The 15,624-nt window shown below is 57.0% G+C and overlaps 1 protein-coding gene across 2 annotated transcripts in view; it reads right to left on the bottom strand.

The window, feature by feature from the left end:
* The window catches only part of TFEB (transcription factor EB), a 45,000-nt gene extending 30,065 nt beyond the window's left edge, over positions 1 to 14,935 (bottom strand). Inside the window, exon 1 of one of the 2 annotated variants that reach the window (XM_037052517.1) lies at positions 14,756 to 14,935. The gene's annotated coding sequence lies outside the window, so the exon portion shown is untranslated. Of the gene's footprint in view, positions 1 to 3,680; positions 3,794 to 14,755 lie in introns of those variants that run through there. The other variant, XM_037052510.1, reaches the window with a different exon arrangement.
* Positions 14,936 to 15,624: the final 689 nt, after the last annotated feature.

The following is a 15,624-nucleotide window of genomic DNA, read 5'->3' on the forward strand; positions in this document are numbered from 1 at the left end:
ATAAAAACACCTGTGTATTAGGCTATTGTGAAGATTAAATCTGCAAATAAACAAAAGTGCTTAGCACAGTGCCTGGCACAGGGGACGTGCTCAATTATGTGGCCTTTCTCTAACTGCCACATTTACACCCAAGCCTTCGGGGTCTGGACTCATGGGGCTGGAAGCCACCCACAGCTTCCTAGAAATTGGCCCCTGCCAATCAGTCCCAGGGCACCGCCCCTCTACCTGGCAACATGGACCTCCAAGCTGGGGCTCCTAATGTGGGACTCTGAAAGTTGGGGTTCCCAGATGGAGGCCAAACCTAGGGCCTTCTGAGGCCCCCAACAGGTCACTTCCCCTGCAGGAGCTGGGGATATCCCCAGCTCAGTGTGGGTCACAGGCCTGTCCTCACCCTTGCCCCACGGCCCCAGGTCACGAGGGAGGCAGGGGGCTCTCCAGCCAGACAGCTGATGTGCTCATGACCTTCCCCAGCCCTCGTAGCCTTAGAGATGACAATAGCAACCACCCAGAGCCCTTCACACTTCCTATAACCAGCTCATCCACATTAGGTCACAAGATGGGCACCACCACCCATGTGGCCAGCTGTTCAAGGGTTAGTCAGCCCACTTTACAGATGAAAAAACTGAGGCTGTGATTTTCCCTGGGTGGGGATCTAAGCTGTAAAAAGGCTCTGTCTCCTAGACCAGGGCTCAGGGCTGAACCAGGTCCTAGGCCAGACCCACCAGAGCCAGCTGGGGCAGCAGAGGGGAGGAGAAGGTTCTAAAGGCTCTGGGGGCCCAGGGGAGGGGCCGGGGTCTCACCCAGTCACTGGGGATCCTGCAAGTGTTGGGAGTGAGGGGAACATCAGCAACCCTGAGTCCTCCTGTTCCCCAACCCACCCCAGCCAGAGGAGGTGGGCATAGGCCTTACCCAGTACCTGGGGATGACCCCCACGCCCCCTCTGCTCTAGCCAGTGTGGGTGCCTCCGGCCAGGCCTGACCCTGTGGCTTTCCACTGACAGGGAGCCCCGCCTCCCAGGGTGGCTCTCTGGCTCGACTCCAAGCCAACCACTCCCCCCAGGCATTACTGTCTCCAGTCAGGATCCCCATCTATCGCACATCATCACCCAGAAAGCGTTCCCTTCCCACCTCACCCTCTGCCTCTGCTGCCCGCTAGACCTGCTCACCCACACACGCCTTGCTAAGAATTGGACCCAACAACCCAGCCTGCCCTCCCCCCCGTGCAGTCCCACACTCAGGAGATGCTCTATGAATATTGCACAGGAGGGAGATAATCTCTTCTAAGACACTGGCCCCAAATACTTCAATCATGACTCACGGAAAAATGTGTATTTGATACACACACACACACACACACACACTCAGAGAGCATGCATACACACGCACACGAACATGAATGTGGAACAGAAAGAGTTGCACAAAACAAACCTTACCAACACTGTGCAATACACTGGGAGGTTTTATATTCTTTTTCACTTAAGAAATGTTCACTGGGACCCATGAAGCTGATTTCATGGCCAGATTAGGGTCCAGTTAGTGGTCCTAGTCCACAGTTTAAATATTGACTCTCCAAGGATATCTGTGTGGCTCAAACTCTCCACCCAGCACAGGACCCTCCCTACCAAAGGTGCGCAACAATGGCATCCACTGTGGGACACTCATGCCAGGCCAGGCCAGTGCTAAGCATCTTACTGTGGGATCGCATGTTGTCTTCACCAGCACCCGAGGAGGTAGGGGGCCACTATAACCCCCACTGCACGTGTGAGCAAACTGAGGCCCAAGGTCACACAGGAAATGGCTCAGGCAGAATTCAAAGCCATGTCTGGCCACACCTGGAGCCACATTCATCACCTCAGCACCATACTGCCCACCAGCTGGTGGCCGGCCCCTTTCTCCAGTCCACACGCTGACAGGAAGCTTGCCCCAGCGAAGCCCACTCCAGCTCCAGCTGTTAAAACATCATTCCCTATAGTAACTTAGTTCTCTGTATTAGTTAATGATTAATTAACTAGTCATTAGTTGGAGAGGGGCCAGAGCCCACGGGCTGTGAGGTCAGCCCGAATAGCAGACCCTGCTCCCTCTTCCACACCACCACCAGGACGAGGGTGAAGGTCCACCTCAGGGCTGAGGCGACAATTCTGCTGTCCCTCCTCATGGATACACTGCACTGGGGCGTCGCTCAACCCCTTTGTGACCCCAAAGGGGTTTAAATGGGGATGACAACAGCACCTGCCTCACCGGGTGACTGCGAAGGAACGACTGAAGCCAGTGGAGCCCCTGGCACAGTGCCCGATGTGGAGCCTGGTCCAGGAATGTGCGCCCTCCTCATCGTCCCCAGTCCTGAGTCGAATATCCCCCATGGAGACAGTCTTCAGGAGCACTATTTACAACAGCCAGGATGGGGAAGCGACTCAAGTGCCTGTCAATAGACTGGCAAATTAAAAAAGCTGTGGTACGTACACACAATGGATTATTACTCAGTCATGAAAAAGAACGAACTCTTACCATTTGCAACAGTGTGGATGGACCTAGAGGGCATTGTGCCGAGTGAAATACGTCAGACAGGGAAAGACAAATACCATATGACCTCACTTACATGTGGAATCTAAGGAATAAAATCAACAAAACTGAAATAGACTCACAGACACAGAGAACAACCCTTTTCTGAGGGTTGCCAGAGGGGAGGGGGGTTGGGGCACTGGGAGGAAGAGGTGAAGGGATTAAGAAGTACAGATTGGTGGTTACAGAGCAGTCACAGGGACGTGGAGTACAGCACAGGGAATACAGTGAATAATACTGCAGTAACTGTGTATGGGGCCAGGTGGGTACCGGAAATATCAGGGGGAACAGTTTAGAAAGTATATGATTTTATAATTACCATGTTGTCCACAGGAAACTAATACAAAGTAGCGTTCAATGTAAACTGTAACTGAGACATAAAGTTAAAAAAAATAGCCGCGTGAGCCCCGAGCAGGTTCCTGCTATGTGCACAAACCCACTTGTGTACGGACAGAACGTCGGCCGGGCCGAGCGCTCTCCCTGGTGCGGGGCACCATGCAGAGAGTGAGTTCATTCTTCTAGTCCTCACCACGAACCCGCACGGTGGCACTCTAACTGTCACGTCGGTTTCACAGGAGAGGGCAGTGAGGCATCAGGAAGCTAAGTAGCTTACCAGGACCACATAGCTGCTCAGCAGCGGGGCCAGGATTTGAACTCAGACTGGCTGGCATCGCACATCCAGGCCAGGGGCTCCCTGTCCCTGAGGTACCTGGCCAGTGTCACGTGCCCTCTACTTTCTTACCAGGGCCCCAAAACAAGCCTGGGTGTTGAGAAGAGGCGGCAGGAGGAGCTCAAACTGCTCTCCAGCCAGACAGCTGATGTCCTCATGACCTTCCCCAGCCCTCCTAGCCTGAGGGACGACAATAGCAACCCAATCAGGGTTGCCTGGCTCCTCAGAGGTGGGGCTGGCAGCCTGCGACTCTGACTCCTGGTTTCACGTGGTTTCCACCATCCCAAGCTCAGGGGAGCCCTGCCTTCTCTGCCCTGAACCCAGGCAGGGACTCCCCTACCCCCATGGGCCATCTGCTTCCTCAGTCCTACCCTGCTGAAAAGGTATCCCCACGCCAGCAGGGCCACTCACCCACCTTCCCAAAGACTCAACACACGCACGCAGCCTCATACCTGGGAGATAGCCAACCCCTGGGAGGAGGCCCCCTGGAACACTCAGCTCCTGGGGGGGCCCGAGCCCGGGGCCGCGGCCCAGCACCAGCAGCAGACCCAGTTTCCTCATTTTCCCCAGCGCTGTTTCTCACCCAGCCCCCTGCACCTCGGCCCGAGAGGAAGTTGCACAATCCCCTGGGAGCTGCGAATGTGGCCACGGATTACTCACAGCACCCGGAAGGCCTTTCTCACCCACGAGTCTACCCAACGCAAGGGACTCCCAGCTCCAATCTCACCAGCTTAGTTCTCCAGGCCGCCGGCAGGGCCCCTGCCTCCTCCCAGACCGTGCCTCTGCCTCCCATGGCCCACCCGCACAGCCTGGACTTGCAGAGCCCCGGGCCACGCTGCCCCCGCGCCTAGGTGGGGAGGCACGGGGCGGCGACGGTTTGCAGAAATCTACTAGACCCGCTTCAGGCCTAACCCTGACTCGCCCATCCTCCCAGCCGCTCCAAGAGACATGTGCCCTCTTAGGCAGAAGCCCCACAGTTCACCATCGTCCTGACTGACCACACACCTGTCACCTTGGCCTTGGGCCTGCCCGGAGCCTCCAGACAACCGGTTCAAAGTCTTCCCATAGCCCACCCTGAAGTGGACGCTGAGGCCGAGCGTTCTCCTCCTAAGTGCTGAGGGGATCTGAGCCGCCACACAATTCTCACTTGTGGGAAATACTCTTGCTACACATGCGATTCCAGGGGGCCCTCAGCCCCCAGAGTTCTCTGACAGCCTGTCAAAGACAACTGACATTTCACGAGCACTATTTCTGGTAGCTAAGGGGTTCCCACTTTTGGTAGGTAACACCCCTTCTCAAGAAAGGCTGCCAATCACCGAGTTGTTTCCAGTCATCTGCACCTCAGGGTGGACCGGTTTCTAGGCCCTTTCATGAGAGTACGTTTCAGGAAGGGATAGATAGCATAGGAGCCAAAAGACTGGGCAGGCCATGGCTCCTGGAGAAGGCAGGAGAGGCCGCTGAGGTGAGACGAGCCCCAGAGCCCCAGGACGGGGAGGTCAGAGAGACCCGGGGAGCTCTGACCCTGACCCCAGCCCAACCGTGGTCCCTTCTCTGGAAGAGCAAACTCAGGAAGGGCACGGAGGGTGAGCAGGAGCCTGGCTGGGTGTGCAGAACCCCCAAAGATGACCTCTGGCTCCCACCCCTCACTGACTTGCAAGGGGGCCTCAGATAAGAGGTATGATAAACATCTCTTATCCTTGTCACCCCACACGACCTTGGACTCCCATCTGGGTACGGGCAAAGTCAGCAATGGTTTTGCCGGGGCCCCAGGGCTCCAGAGAGAGCTCCTGATTTCTGCAGCCCTCATCAAAAGGCTGGGGCCTTGGGGCAGTTTCTCCACAGCTCTCTGAGGCCCAGAGAAGCAGGAAGCAGGGTGGAGGCTCCCGGGCAGTGGACGGGGCCCATGGCCGGGCTGGGAGGCCCTCCTTCCCCTGGAAACGGGGCTGCGGACCACTTCGAGAGGATGCTTCTTAAACTGCCAACACAGCCACCCTCTCCCCAGTCCTGACTACAGCCCGCAAAGGGGAGAGGGCAGCAAGGCTGGCCGCTCTCATCTCCAGATGAGGAGACTGAGGCTCAGAGCATTTAGTGCCTTCACCGAGGCCATGCAGCAAGTTCATGGCAAATCTGTTTCCTGGCTCTTTTCCTAGATCAGAGTTTCTTAACCTCCACACAAATGACACTCGGGACCCGGCCATTCTTTGTTGTGGGGGCTGTCCTGAGCATTTTTAGGGCCCCTAGCAGCGTCCCTGGCCCCCACCACTAGACGCCAGTAGCATCCTCTGAGTCATGACAACCAAAAAATGTCACCAGACATTGCTAAGTGTCCTCTTAAGTGCTAAGGGATGAGGCAAAATCATCCCTGGTTGAGAACTACTGCCTTAGAAGTCCCCGAAAGAAAAGCCAATTCAAAACTGAAGGGCAGTGGCCAGGGGCGGCGCCCACCCGCTCTACCTCAGGTGGGCCTGGTGGGAGGTGCTGAGCACTCAGTGCACTCAGCGCCCCTGGGCAGAGGCCCAGACTCTGGGCAGAGGCCCAAACCAGGCACCCACCCGGAACTCAGTACCATAACTGTCTTCCAGCTATTTTGATCATCTACCCTGGGCAAAAGTTTCTGAGCACCACCAAGCTATGCTTCTTCTCTCATAAATGACTTATAAATATCAGAGCATGAATATATCACACATGTCAGCAAACATACACAAAAATAGTTCTATAAAAAAGAAGATGAAATATGAATTACACCCACGATAAGGCGCTGTCACTCACCAGTGTGACAGAAACTTAACCGTCTGCCAACACCACCCGCCGCTGAGGACACGGAGCAACAGAGACTCTTGGGCCCCGCACATGACCCCTTAACACAGGCTCACTGAGGTGGAAACGGGCACCGCACGCCCTGTGCTCCAACAGTTTCCCTCTGGACTGTGTCTCCTCTGGGAAAATGTGGGCACCAACATACTAGGCAGCTCATACAAAACTGTTCTGACAATACTGTTGTTCATAGCAGCCAAAAAAGGAGAGCCACCCGAATGTCCACAAGGAGCAGGTGGACACAAATGTGGCATCAAGTCTGCACAGTGGAATACTATACAGCAACGAAAACACACCGCAACTACATACAACGTCATGGGTGAACCTCACAAAGGGACTACTAAGCTGAAAGATATGACATAAAAGAATGTGTTCGGTGTTGTTCCAACGGTCTCAAATTCAAAATCAGGCAAAATTAAACTCTATTGCAAAAGGACGCAGACATAAGTGGCTATACGATAAAGAAAAGCAAGGAAGGTCAGGGTCATGGTTACCTCTGGGTAGCTGGTATGACCAAGGTGGGGCACACCAGCGGATCTAGGAGTGGGGCTACATCTTGTCTCTTCTTGGGGCGGTGATTACCCGGATGCTCACTTGCTCACTTGTATAATTATGTATTATATATATATATGTGTGTGTGTATATATACACACACACACACACACACACACACACACACACGCTCTTTTCACCAGTGTTTTATATTCCACAATGAAAAGGGGGAGAAAGGGATAAGATAGAACTAGAAATAAAAGTTCTACTATTTCCTTCTCACACCAAGCTTTGAAAACCACGCTAGCTAGGCCACACTGGACGAGAAGCCGCGGCCACAGGTCCGGAGTGTGTGGTGACATGCAGGGCTGTCGGTGGAGGGCTCCCCCAGCTGGCCCAGGCCACTGGCTGCCCTTGGCCCACAGTGCCTCTCACCTCCCACCTTCCCACCCACCTGGCCCTGCCCAGGGCCACTCCTCTGGGCCCTCAGAGGCTCCCAGGGGCAGGCACTGAAGGAGTGGGGTTAGCCACAGACACCCTCTGAACACACCAAAAGGATGGAAGCAGAAAAAAGAGTTGAAGAGTATGGAGCGCGGGGGACAGAGCAAAGACACTCGTGAATTGAAGGCTGATGTGCAGACGCAGTGGAACCAGTTGGAGAGTCGGAGGGAGTGACAGCAGGGAGGGAGCAGGTGAGGGTGTCGGAGGCAGGGAACACAGGCAGAGAGCCCCAGGGCCCAGGCCCAGGTCTGCAGCTCCAAAGAGGCCTGAGCTGTTGGGCCCAATTTAGCGCCCCATCCCCCATGGCCCAGGGCTTCCAAGTGGCAGGTGGGTGGCTCAGGGGCCTCCCTGTGGCCTTGCCTCATAGTCTACAGCCTCTAGTTCTCCTGGAAGAAAGAATCTGTCCCAGAGGAAGGCCTCCCAGGCCTGCAGAGGTGACCCCCAGGGGAAAGGCCCTGGGGGAGGCAGAGCTGCCCTTTCTGGAGCCCAGAGGGTACGAAGGGCTGGGCCAGGCACAGTGCTGGCAGGAGCCCTTTTGTAAAAACTCTCTCCAGACCAAGGAAGGACGCCATTTAGAGTGAAGGGTCAGGTGTGGACACATTGATTTAGGATGTTATTCTGTCCTGTCTTACATCTCTGCCTTTCTCCGCCCTCCGTGATTACTGAAATTCCCCACTGGGCTGTCAGCTTTGAGGAGGGGCCACATCCTTACTCCCATCGCCCTGCTGGGCCCGTCCTGCCCTGGGCACCCAGGAAGTGCTTGGTTCACGCCTGCTGACCCCAATGGTGATTAAGGCCATGCAGTGCCACCCTCACGCTGCCTGGGCCTCAGTCCCCTCCTCTTGACAACGTGAGGGCAGCATCAGCTGGCATCTAAGGCCCCTGGTCCCACACCCCGCCCCAGAGCCACCCGCAGCAAAGTCAGCCAGTGCCACACCGGCAGGGGCAGCTGAGAGCGCACACCTGGCTATAGCCGGGAGGGGACAAGAGGCAGCAGGCAGTGGACAGTATAGTGTGTCACTTGGCACCCTGTGGGGACTGTGGGGGGCTGAGGCAGGTGTTTTTCCAAACCAATTATAAACAAGGCTGAGGACAGGCTGTGACTTTCCTTGGCAAACAGGAGAAAACAAGCAGAGCCCCACCCACAGCCCCACTGATAGAACCGGTGTGGGTGAAGCCCTCCGGGGGGAGGGACGGGCTGTGAGCCCCACACTGGAGCAAGGCTAGACCTGGATCACTGGGGTCTGGGGCAAGGAGCTCCTCCTTGTGGGGCTGGTAAAGCTGGGCCTGGTCTCCGGGCACATGACGCAGCCCAGATCCGGTCCCTCACTCCGCAAAGGTTAGTGCGCATCCACTGTATCCTGGCTCCATTCTAGTCATGAGGGGACTGCACTGAACGGAACAGACCAAAACCTGTGCTCGGGCTGCTGACAGTTGTGTGGTTCATTCATCTGTTGACTCACTGGCTCTCAGCCCAGCTCACCCTGACTCCTCCTGTAGGGCAGGCCACACCCTCTTCCCACCCACCAGGCTTTGCTCCAGCTCCCCCAGCTTCTAAGGAAGACTCTACTCCCACCAGCCCAGCGTAAGCCCCAGAGTCACTGGACTATCTGCTGTCTTCAAGGCCCAGGACCTTCTAGAAGGTGATGGAGACACCCTACCTCACACACTGACCCCTCCACCCCAACTCACCCAACATCTCCAGTCTGGGTAACGAAAGGAGAAGGGGCTGGCTGCTTTTTGTGCATTTCAGCATTTTTATTATTAACAAGGAATACAACTCAGTGATCCAATAGAAGCCCTCCACCGGGGTGGAAAAATAAAATAGTGCAATGGGCCTCATTGCAACCAAGTGGGGGTCTGCTCCGACACCTTCCCCTGTTCCAATCATGCTGCTCTGGCTCCAGGCACTTCTGCAGGAGCTTCAGACCTGCCCCGCGTCAGATGGCTCTCAGGGCCAGTCATCCTCCACCGTCCACCTCATCCTGCCTCGATCGACCGGACAGCAAGTGCTTTCCGAGCACCTGCCCCACAGGAGGGCACCAAGCACAAGGCGGGGCCGTGGTCAGTGGAACAGGAGGTGGGGGCAGAGAGCCAGGTGGGGGACTCAGAGGGCCCCCCCTGGAGACCTGGCTTCAAAAAGAAGACAGGCCTAACAGGCCCAAAGCAGCCGGAGACCCAGGGAGAGAAGGCTGTTGCCCGGGTAGCTGCAGGACCTGCAGGCCGCGGTGGTCTGGGGACCAGCAGCACCAGCATCGCCTGCGAGCTTGTCCGAAACATAAACTCTAGACCTAGGAATTCCAGACCCTGCTCAGCCAGAGACCCGAGTGAGAAGGGATGCAGTGAGCTGTGTTTGAACAGTTCCTCCAGGTGATTCTGATGCCCACTCAAATGTGAGAACCACTGTCTTAGAGAAAGAGCATCAGACTCATTTGGAGGATTTAAAATATATATTAATGCTTAGGCCCTTCCCCCAAGACACAGACGCAATGGTATTTTTGTGAGAGCTCCCAGGAGACTATGATATCTGGCCCGGGCTGCAGCCAGATGGAATAGTCCCCTGGGTCTCCTGGGAAGGTGTGCCTTGAGGCACAGAGGGTTTGGATAGGTAGGCAGCAGGGGACGGGGCGTCAGCTAAGGAAACCAGCATGAACAAGGGCTGGAGGGAGGGCATATGGGCCATGGGTTTCCAGAGAGTCTGTCCGGGTTCCTGGATTAATCCCTATGGCATCACATTTTACACTGGGACTTCCTCCGTGTGGAAACACAAGGAGGTTGTCCAAGGAAGCTGGACCAGGGTGGAATGGCCAGACTTCATTTCTCCTCCTCCTCATGCCCACACTTAAGGGCCAGGGAATAAACCTAGTAGTGACTCTTCTCCCTCCTTCTGCCCCTCTGAGCTGCCCTCTGCTCTCACCCACTGCCCCACCACCCCACAGCAAAGCACTTCCTATGGGCATGCTAAGTTCCAGATCCTGTTCTATCACTGGGAGTGTAGCTCTGTCGTCAGTGACATTGCAGCCAAGGGAATCTGTGTTTCTGGCCAGAGCAGAGGAGGGGCAGGCAGCAGGAGCACAGGGGAGAGCCACGGCTCAGGAGTGGGAGAGCCACGGCTCGAAAGTGGGTTAAGTGACCAGGCCAGATGCCTCCCAAGGAGTCCCAATGGACAGGCAGAACAGGGGTGGTGGAGATGCCGCAGATATTGCCAAGTCCTGCTGTCCTGCTGAATATGGAGGTGAGGCTTGGTACAAATGTGGGACAATAGGGAGTGGTGGGGACTGTGGCCATAGAGTCTGCAAAGCAGTGTAAGGCATTTCATTTGCAGACATTAGATGCACAGAGTGCTATTTGCAGCCAATAAGTCTTTATTTCTTCCCTAGAGCTCTCTATGCCTCTATTGCCTCACTCGAAAATGAGAAATAAAGGAATAAATCAGTTAGCCCTGGCTGGTGTGGCTCAGTGGATTGAGTGCTGGCCTATGAACCAAAGGGTTGCTGGTTCGATTCTCAGTCAGGGCACATGCCTGAGTTGTGGGCCAGGTCCCCAGTGGGGGGCATGTGAGAGACAACCACACATTGATGTTTCTCTCCCTCTCTCTAAAAATAAAGAAATAAGTCTTTTAAAAAGTCACAAAAGATACACGTGAGTTGTAAGAGTTGATGATGATAACAACTAACATTTTCACACACGGCGCCGAGACCTGCACGTGCAGAGCGCATGCACGTGCTTAGCCCTCGCTACAGCACCGTTAGCTGGGTGCTACAGCAATCCTCACTCTCTAGGTGTAGACATGGAGGCCCAGTGGGGGTAAGCAGGTTGCCCAGGGTCACACAGCTAGTAAGGGGCAGAGCTGGGATTCCAAGCCGGGAAGCCTGGCCCCAGAGTCCATGCTGTCAATGGCCCCCCTGCCTAGGTTACATGGTAGCTATCATTACATGGTAGCCATGGCTATGTCCCAAGAGACACTGGCTGGTCACTCCGCCAGGGCCAGCCTTTGGCCAAAGCTCTACTGAGTGGCCAGGAGTCCCTCACACCCCCCTGCACACCCTTCCTTTTCTGAAGCCTCTCCTATTCTGGTGCCTCTGTTGGGGGTCACCAGGAGGTTTGCACAGGTGAGTTAGGTTCACAGAGAGGGAAACGAAGGCTGGGAGGAGCAGGAACCTGCCCCAGACACATAGCCTGTCAGAGGCAGGGTGGGGTCTCCTGGGCGCCCATGACTATCGTGGCTATCTCATCGTCCCCCAATAGCCCCCACAGCCTTTTCTCTACATCCGATTAAACAAGTGCCCTCTGAGCTCAGGCCTTACTGGAAGGTAACGTGTGGTTTCCAGGGAGACCCAGGAAGCCTTGTCTGAAGCCAGGCCAGTCCAGAGAGGTCTCAGCGGGGCGGGGGGGGGGGGTCCTCTGATCACCTGTGACAGCACCTTGGAGAAGGAGCCAAGACCCAGGTGTGGGCCTGGGGCAGGGGCCTCATCAAGTTCTCACTGGCCCCTCACCCCTGCCCCACCAGGGCAGTAGACCTGAGTGGGGGGAAGAAAGCTCCCAGACCACCACACACCCACCTCTTAAAACTCCTGGAAACTGTGAAGTGCTCCTTAGGGATTGGGAACACAGGCTTCGGAGTCCTCTGGGCCTTGGTGAGAATCCCCACCGCTTCTAGGCTGTGTGACTTTAGGTGACTGACTTTTCTGAGTCAGTATAATGAAAATAATAATTCCTACCTCATTCTAAAGAATATACAATAAATGTTGGCAACTGTTGTTTTAGAACTGTTGTTTATAATATTGTTCTCTCATAGTATAAAGAGAATATTCCATTAATGTAGTATTGTGTTACTGTCACACATGCACAGACACCCATATACACAATTCACCTATGTACACACTGATGCCTGTAATCTCATAATCACACACACAAACCCTCATCAATCACACACACCCCACACGGACGCCCAGAGCAACACAATGGACTCACCATGTACCAGGCACAGCTCCTGTCTGAATCCTCACTACAGCCCATGAAGTGTGTATACTTTTATGTCCCTCTTTTCAGATGGGGACACACACATTACATGTATTTATGCTGCATCCTGGGACATGGACACTTCTGAGAGCTCTGGAAAGCTTAAGCTCCCTCCTTCTGTATTGCAAGAAGCCAACTCAATGTCCACTGTCATCTCCAGGGCAGCCCCAAGCTGGGCCCCAAGTACTCACTGCCCTCCATCCGCAGGACAAAGGCCTAACCTGGCTTCCATACCAGCTGCAGCTGGGGAAACCCCTGCTGCCAGCAGAAACCAAGTTGACTTTGAAAAGGAAGAAACAGACACCAGCGGTGGCTGGGCCACTCCCTGTGGGGGCAGGTGCTAAGTAACTCTATAAACTCTGGCTAGTGATGCAATGACAGCCATAAACAGAGCCCCAGGAGGGATCAGGGCCAGAAGCCAGACCCCCAAAGGGTAGCCAGACCTGAGGGGTGGGAGGCTCCTCCCACCTACTTTCCATCAGAGAGACTGAAAGGGGGTCCTGATGGGCAAAGGGGATGGACACCTTGTATCTCTACTCTCCCAGGACCCTACCTGCCTGCCCTGGCCCAGTCCCTGCTCACCCCTGACTGTTAGTCACCAGGCCATCAGCCCTCAGAAGCCCCCCTGGCTCTCCCTGGGTTCAGTGCTCACCTGAGGAGATGTCCCCTGCCCCAAACCCTGCACCCCTCCCATGGACACGGAACCAGGAGACCTGGGTTTCCATTTAGCTGCACCTCAGTGAACTGAGTGAAGGCAAAACCGCACTGCAGCAGTAACAGCCGTGTCCACTGTGAGCAACACTGGCCCCTCCAGGAAAAGAACATAGAGCCACCTGAAACAGGCTTCCACTTGCACTCTGGTTCCCACTCTCCTGTCCTGGCAGCCAGAAAGGGCCCAAGTCAGTCGCTATTTTTCCCAAGGCTAGGGAAACTGAGGCACAGTACCAGCATACCAACACACTACCAGGTTGGAAGGACTCTTAAAACTCTGGCCTTTCCCTTTCCAGTGCCTCTACAGATGCCTTTAACTTTGCTGCTGTCTCTTTCCCAGACTGTGATTGCACTGAGGACGGGGTCTAGGAGCTGCGGGCCAGACTGGGCACAGAGAAGGCCTCTGAGGGAACAGGCCAAGGAGCCAAGAGCTGCATTCTGATCTGAGCACACGGGCATCTAGCCACCCTAGAGGAAGGTCTTGAGCCGATGGAATTTCGGCCAAAGCAAGTGCAAGGGCCTGAGTCCACATCCCAGAGGTGTCACGGGGGGAGGGGGGGAAGCGCTGCATTAGCCTTGCTCCCCTCCCTGCTCCACTAAGCAACCCCTCACTCAGCGGGGTAGGAATGGAGGCTGAGAGGTAATTAACCGACACTTCCCCAGGGAACGAACGGGAAGCCAAAGCACTGCACTCAAGTTTAGTCTAGAAACTGCCCACCCCAAACCGTCCCCAGAACAGACGGCTGGAGTGGACGGGGTATGGGCCAAGGACTCCGCGGTGAGGGGCTGGCAGGGAACCAGAAAGGGGGAGCCCTGGGCAGCGCGGGCACCGCCTTCTCTCCCCCTGGGCGGGAGGCTGGGGTGCTCCAGGCGGCTGCGGCGCAAACCTGCTCTCGCAACCCCAAGCAGCTCGGAGCAGCCGTGCGTGAAGCCAGAACCCGGACTGGGAGGGGGCCGGGGGGCGGAGACCGAGCTGGCATCAGCCCTCTCCCTTCCAGGAGGTGAGTGCACGCGCGGCGAGTAGCCGTCTGGCGCACGGGGAGGGTGAAGTGTGAGCGCTGACTTGGAGGGCGGGACAGCCTGGAGTAGGGCTGTGCGACCCCAAGGAATAGGGGGGAGGGGCGTGTTTTCCGGGATTCGGGACCCACAAGGTGTGTGTGTTGGGGGTGGAGGGGTATGGTTCTCGGGGAATGGGCAGATGACTGGGAACTCCGGGTAAAACAGAAAGAGAGGAGCACGGAAGGTAAGCTCTAGGGCCGGGGTTTATAAGGTCGTGGAATAATGCAAGGGGGAGAAAAAGACAGCGCTCAGGGATTCTGGGGGACGTGAGCAAGGGCGGCTACTTCAAGAGAGGGAGGGGGTGGAAGGGGCGGGCTGGGAGGCAAGGTTGGTACTTCCACCGGTCCCCAGCCCCCGCCCTCAACAGCCCAGCCCCCGGGGCGTGGCGCCGCTCTGGCCCTCCCACTCCCCCGGACCATCCCGGCAGGGCCTGGCAGGGCCCGGCTCGGCCCCCGCACACCTCCCTTACCTCCGCCGCCCTCCCCCTGTACCACCCGCCCCCGCCGCGTCCGGGGGAGAAGAAGTGGGCGCGGGGCCCACACGTCCCTCAAACTTCTTGCAAGTTCACTCCCACGCCTCCCGCCCCTTCGGCCCTCTACTCCCGGGCCGGGAAGGCCCATGCCCGCCCCGGCCCCTCCCGCCTGGTTACATAAGGTCGCAGAGAAGCCGCCCCCGGCCCGGGCCCGAAGGGAGGGGCCGCACCGGTTCCCGGGAACGGCGGACAACGCCGCTCTGGCCCAGCGCCGGGCGTCCCGGGCTAGACGGACAGCGAGGCCAGTGGCGGCGTGGCGCACACCGTCTTGCTCCCCTCTCCAGCCCGCACCCGCACCCACCCACCTGTCTCTCCGACCCACGGGATGGGGGTGGGGGAGTCTGGACCAGGAGTTTCGGGCTCTCCGCGCACCCCTTGCCCCCCGGCCCCGCTCACCTAGCTCTGAAGGTCAATCCGTCCGCCGCCCGCTCCCGGGGGCTCCGGCAACTTGTCCCAAGTTCAGTCGTCCGGCTCGCAAGCCGCGCTTGCCGCCCCCTCCCGAGTTCCTCCGGCTCGGCACCCCCACGGAGGCCCGCCCCGTCCGCCCTTCCTGCTGCTGTCGGCGCCGCCGCCTCTCCCTACGTCTAGCCAGCGGCCGCCGCCTCCGCTGTCACCGAGCCCCGCGCCCGGCGCCCGGGCTCCCGCTGTCACTCCGCACTCAGTTCCCGCGGCGCCCGGCAGAGGGCAGCACCCACCCTGCGGCCCCGCCCCGCCCCGCCCCCCGTCGGCCTGCCGCGCCGCCCGCTGGGAGACGTAGTCTTCGCTACAGCTCTCCCTGGCACGTGGGAATTTGTAGTCCCGCTCTGTGGGCCCAAGGCTGTATACAGGGACTTGACGTTTAACTTGGAACTTCTGTGCCACTTCGTTTCTTCCCCTTCTGCATGTTTTCTTACTTTTCTCAGTCAGCGATGTCCCGAACCAGAGCTCATCACTAATACACCCTGTGGCGGGCCTGTCTGACCCCAAGGAGAAGCATGCAAGCATGCTGTCTTTCCCAGAGTCTGGAAGAGCTGTAGGGCCTCAGACGGTGTGCCGTTGTCGTAGTAACTCCTGGGTGGCAACCTCGGTCTCCCACCTGATATGTAATGGGGTAATGGGCCTGCACTTCTACCTCTGTCCCTGAGCATAAGGGACAGGGTTGGGGTCAGCCTGGTGAAGGATAAGGTAAAAGAAATGTGACTTCAGGAGCCCTGGGCGGTGTAGCTCAGTGGATTGAGCTCGGTCCTGCGAGCCAGAGGATCGCGGTTCGATTCCCAGTCAGGGCA

Source organism: Sturnira hondurensis, unplaced genomic scaffold (assembly GCF_014824575.4).
Source record: "Sturnira hondurensis isolate 20B ecotype Veracruz unplaced genomic scaffold, ASM1482457v3 Scaffold0000880, whole genome shotgun sequence".
Taxonomy (NCBI): domain Eukaryota; kingdom Metazoa; phylum Chordata; class Mammalia; order Chiroptera; family Phyllostomidae; genus Sturnira; species Sturnira hondurensis.